The sequence below is a fragment of the Passer montanus genome, unplaced genomic scaffold (assembly GCF_014805655.1).
Source record: "Passer montanus isolate IOZ18808 unplaced genomic scaffold, ASM1480565v1 scaffold8, whole genome shotgun sequence".
Taxonomy (NCBI): Eukaryota; Metazoa; Chordata; class Aves; order Passeriformes; family Passeridae; genus Passer; species Passer montanus.
The window spans coordinates 11,422,456-11,428,455 of NW_024373256.1; positions in this window are offsets into that span (position 1 = coordinate 11,422,456).

Genomic DNA, 6,000 nt, shown 5'->3' on the forward strand with positions numbered 1-6,000 from the left:
AAAGTGGGATAGCAGGCTCATGCTTGTTCTGTGCTCATCAAGGACAGGTTCAGATTATGAATACTGAGAGCTACAGCACTGAGCAACTCCTCTTGTCCCTCATGAGGAAGTTCAATATTTTCCTTTCCAGGAAAGCTAACCTAACTTTAGAAACTAAACAGGTAGCATGGCTTGAAATGGCACAGGGGGAGTTTTCCTCCCCATTCTTTGCAGATACCTGCCCAAGGAGCATCCAGCAGCATGCCCTCCTTCCCTGGATGGAAACCTAACCCAGTCTTGAAGGTTAGATGTGAACTGGAGGAAATCTGCTAACAGTCTAACAGTTCATAGTGTCTTGGACATAAAATAACCTGTCATTGCCTTTTGTTCTTGTTATATCCATACAAAACCCATTTTAGTTTTTTTGGGTTTTCTTTTTATTTTTTTTTTCCTGCTTAGGCACCTATCTGCACTTCTGTTTTTCACATCCAAGTCCACACACAATTCTTCAAATTATTTAGACAGTAGCATTACTCTACAGATAGCCAAAGCTGTATTTTTCAGATTTCTCCTCTGGTTTGAACTTGTTACATTCCCAGTGTTAATTTTGAAGCGCCAGAGCCAGCTGCCCAGCAGGCTTTCCCATAAATGCAGGTCATGGTGCAAGCTTTCAGCATGGACCCACGTGGGAAAGACCTGCTGCAGAGAAGTGGGGTCTCCTCTCTTTGGGTTTGAACTTGTTACATTCCCAGTGTTTAGTTTTGAAGTGCCAGAGCAGCCAGCTGCCCAGCAGGCTTTCCCATAAATGCAGGTCATGGTGCAAGCTTTCAGCATGGACCCACGTGGAAAAGACCTGCTGCAGAGAAGTGGGGTCTCCTCTCTTTATTCTTCCCACATCCACCCCAGAAATCATTCCTGTAACTATGAAGCATAAACCTGTAAAACAGCACAGAATTTAGGCTTGACAGCTGTGCTGTATTTTATGTATTACCCTGAGATTCTTTAATCTAATACTTGACAGCTGTGCCATCTTGTTTTATGTATTACCCTGAGATTCTTTAATCTAATTCAGGTTTATGAAAAAAAAATTAAAAAGTACTTAGAGGCTTCATATATTGATCCAGTCACGTACATATTTTCTTTTTGGTAGGCTGTGGTGTTGCTTTTTACCTTCCTTGTGAAATAGGTCAGTAACAAACTTCCTTTTAGGAGCACAGGTGGTAAGGTTTATTTTCTCCACGCCCCCAGCATGATCCCAGTTTACCCAAGTGGGGCAGTGGCACATGCACACGAGCATGTAGAGGGTGCCTTGGGGACACACACCATCCCAACACTACAGAGCAGTTCATGTGCACAAGCACAGGAAGGAAATCTCCCTCTGAGATGATCTTCATCAGTTTTGGGTGCTCTTGGCTTCCAGAGAAGCCATCCTGCTGCTGTCTGAGGCTGCTGCCCCCACCACAGCTGGGGATCCCCTGGGGAAGGGTCTTGTACCCTGTTCTCAGGCACTGGATGTGAATGTGAGGCTGTCTGGGACTGCACCATGCTAAAGGTGCTTGTTGATGCTGCAAGAACCCGAGTTCTTTCCTCTTATCTGCAGGGACTCCCCATTTTCCCAGAGCAGCACCACGACAGAATTTGATCATAGAAGATCTTTCAGTGCAAGCAATTTCTACAAAGATGAAAGATATTTCCAATAAACTGCTTGAAGAGTAAATATTGAAAATCAGAAGGGATAACAAGCAGAGTCTAGATGCAAGTTTACACATGAGAAAGTTCAAGCTGTATTGGCTCCTGTTACTGCAAAGTAGACCAGAGGAGATTTAGATCAGGGTAATTCTTCATGGGACCTGTACTGGTGTCAAAGGTGTGTAATAGAAAAGAATATTTTGGCCTAAAAGACACCACAGAGTCTGCACTCCAATACCGTTAGAATTGTAACCTGTGAATGATAAAAATGTACTGAAAAATAACTCTAACAAATATAATGAATGAGATCAGAAGAGATGCTCTGTGCTGGAAGATCTGACAGAATCGGATGGATGCCAAAATCCCCTCTGCAATAATCTATAGCAGGAAACCAAGCAGGGTGCAGGTAGCCCTGGAGAGGCTCTGGCAGACATCCGTTCAATGAATTCTGTTGCACAGATGTTCCTTTGTAGTTCTCAAAAACCTTTAAGGCTCCTGGTCAGTAAGGAAGTTTGGAAAAGATTCAAACTTCAGCTCTGCAGTGTCAGCATAAATTCCTGTCTGTGCTAACTAAAGCACAGTGCTAGCAAAAAAAGCAATTCTGTAAAACAATGGCATGAAATCCTACTTTCATTCTCCCTGTTTGATTTCCTGATCAAACACTTATCCCCCTCCCCAAAAGTTTCCTCTTGCAAGTGTCCCCCACTGGTGCCAGTGCAGATAACCCAGTTGCTGGGAACTGTTTACTGCAACACTGGAGACCCAAAGCTTGATTCATGTGAAAGGAACAGAAACTTTCAAGTGAAAAATACTCTCAAGAAGGGTGAAGAGAGGACAAGCATTGAATGATTAGCTACAAGGAATCCTTAGTTCTGGAAAGACCTTAAAACCCAGACTGGCCTTTACAGCTGTCTGACTCAATGGGATATAACATTTGCACCAAGGTCTGGCTGCTTGGCTTGGCTCATTTAAACCTGACTGAAAAGGAGAGCTGAAATCTTGCTGCTTGCTTGCTCAGGGGAGGCTGGTAATGTCTCTAGAAAAAAATTAAACTTGGTTTAAAAAACAAACAAACCTAAACCTCCAAATTGCCAGAAACACTGGAAATATAACTGTACCTTGTCATTCCTGCTGCAAATTCTTTGATTTAGGATGTGACCATGCATTTGTCTCACCAAATGCTGTCCTTGGCTACATATCAAATTTTCATTTGCTTTTGTATAAGTGTAGTGCCTTGGATCACCTCAGTCCCCTCCCAAATGATAGCAAGACCACATTGTGGGGACAGAGTGGGTAAGTAATGTCACACCTTGCCACTGAGGAGTAATCATCAGGCCACGGATAGTGCAAGTCCACATAGTGGTGCATCTTCACATGAATTCACACTGTACAGCAAGATTCATTAAAAGAAGGAGCCAGTTAGCAGTAATGCATAATCTGCATTATGAAATCATGAGCCCTGACCACCTACAAAATGTGCTACTTTGGCTTAAGCAAACTGAATTACAGATAAAATTAATGCACCTGCAAAGAAACAGTGAATATCAAACACAGACAGCAAAGACAAACTGTCTGAAAGAGGAAAAGCTCAGAGGGATTCCTATGATGGCAATAAAAATCACATCAAATTTGCAAACCCAAAACATGATCCCCCCTCCTTTTCCAAGCAAATTCTTCTTGAAGATATTATATATAAATAACTGTGCCTTGCAAGCCTTTCCAACAGATAAAGAAACAGTCTTCAGGACCTTTTATGGTATTTTATAATCTTAATCTATTTTTCATTTTAGAGGTGCCAAATAGTGTTTGCCAACATGCAGTTACCTAACAACTGCCATACCTTATGAGTAAATCAATAAAACATCTAATTGCAATTTTTAGCTTATACTACAACTAGTTAACAGAAACTGTTTGGGAAAGGTAAAAGCACATCCAGAAATGCATACAAAGCAGAGGTATTCAGCAGGCCTGGAAGAGGAGATCAGACATGCAAGAAGAGGGCAGGCATTTGAAGTCAGAGATTTATATTGGATCAATTATTCCCAACTCCCTTTGACTAGCTCAAATGGCTGAGGAATACAGCCAAGTAATGGACAAAGGTTTCTTAAAATTCAAAGTCGGTCTTGATTTGTGTCTTATTTAGAATTTCTATATCCCAGCACAATCCCTGTTATGTTGCAAGACTTCACAATTAGCAGCTTGCAAAGGGAGATAAGTCCTGTCTCCATCAGTGTGCACATGTGCTGGTGTGGTGTGGGGAGTGAGACAGTGTTTTAGTTGAGTTCTCCACTTTGTGAAAACCCAGACTGTTGTGAAATGGCAAAGCAGAATGAAATGGTACAGATTTCTGGGCTCCCATTGCACACAGCAAGCATTGGAGGCCAAGAGGTTACCACGGTTTGGAGAGCTGGGAATGCAGCAAACAGAATTTCCACTGTCTTCACAAGAAGCACTAGTCAAGTGGGGTTTAGAGTTAATTTGATTTCCACCCATTAAAATTATATGTTCCACACAGAAGAGTCATAAAGTGCCCATAAAAGTGAGAGCACTTGCACACCGAATAACTTTGGCAGTGGGGCTGGCGCAGGGGTGAGGAGCAGCAGGCACAAGGGTGCACAGGGAGCCCTCCCACCCCGTGGCACGAGGGCTGGGGGGTGTGCAGGCCCCCCAAAAGTCACCCTTGCTCCACTGTTCCACGTGCCTCACAAAACAACACAGAGAACAGGACACGAACCACCACAAAAAGCAAGGGTGCTTTCCCTTCTTCCCCAAAGCTGCCTGATCAGAGCAGGCCAGGGCTGGACTGCAGGGTGAGATGTGCTCTAAGTGTGGCACACAAACTGCCACGCTCTTGAAAAGCAGCTGCTCCAGCACGCCAAGGACTGTGCCTTCAGATGATGTAAATCTGCTCGGCTGCATTGAGCCGTGGTAATTTACACCAGCTGAGGGATGGACCAAAGGCATTTATTAAGGCTGCAGTGTATTTAAGAACAAGCAAAGATCAATAGTCCAACAAATATTCATTTCACATCACTGCTTTTCAGAAGAGAGGTCAAATGGATCCTTACACATTTTTTTTCTCTCTCTCTAAAATTTCAAGCAGAGAGCAGAGAAAGTTGGTAATTAAATCCCCTTTGAAGGAAGCACTGGCAGTGAAGAACAGGCAAGAGCTGGTAGTGTACAGAAGCTGCAGTTCTGGCTCTCAGGTGGCATTGAGGGCTCTGAGAGAGCATGCTTATCCCTTGAACTGTCTTCTGGGAAGCCTGGTACCTCATCCGTGAGAGGCCACTTGGAATGAGTGTAACAAATGAACAGCTCAGCATGTAGGTCCCCAAATAAACCAAATTGAACTCTGGACATGTTGAAATCAGTACCTTTCCCTGGTTATTTTTCATCTTAATGTATATGAATTCAGTGAGCTTTGTATTGGTATTGCTCTCTGCCTGGCTATAAGGAAGAAATATAAGTGGCATCACAGGGAAAAGTATTCTCACGAGATTGCCATCCTAATTATGCAAACCCAAGACAACGTTAAGATTTTAATGAAATTTCCAAGTGTATTGACATTTTCAAATACGACATGACAAGCCTGACTTTGGAAAGGGATGCAGTGATTCCTGGGGAGAGAGTACACACAGCCTACAACTGAGCAATCATGCCAGACCTTGGGACAATTTGTATCAACAATGTGCCTCATCTGAATGACACGAGGAGTTATATCATCAAAATGCCTCCCTTAGTGGAGGAGAAAGAGAAGAAAGAACACCATATGTTGGGAACTAGAAATCAGGGGTGTTGGTGATGGTAATTTCCTGAAGCTATAATGAACACGTAAATGAAAATTTTAGGTCAGTCTGCATTCCAAAATATGGAAAAATTATTTGTCTTGCAGGGTAATTTAAAATTCATATCACCATATCACCACCAGACTGCCGTGGTTTTCTGTGCTGATCTGTTCTCTCCATCCTCTTCAGAGCACAGCCCAGGCAGCTCTGCTCACAGTTTATAGCAGGAAAAAAAAAAAAAAGCCATAGGGCTTTAAATTTTTAAGTTGGTGTTTTGAAAATACTGCTGTATGTATTAGGCTTCTCCTGTTTCAGAGGCCCTTTCCTGGAGAGTCTTCCAACAGGAATATCATTTACATCAGCAAGGCTTTTTGGCAGTTTTTCTTTTTTTCCTTTTTATAACCATGTTGCAGTGAGACATCAGTTTAGGCAGCCAGCTCTGCAATAAAACTGACAACAGGTTTATTCTCCTGCTCCTCATGGGACCTATAGGAATTTTAGAAAAGAAAGCAGGAGGGAAGGAACAGCAAAAACATGTGTGTATGAT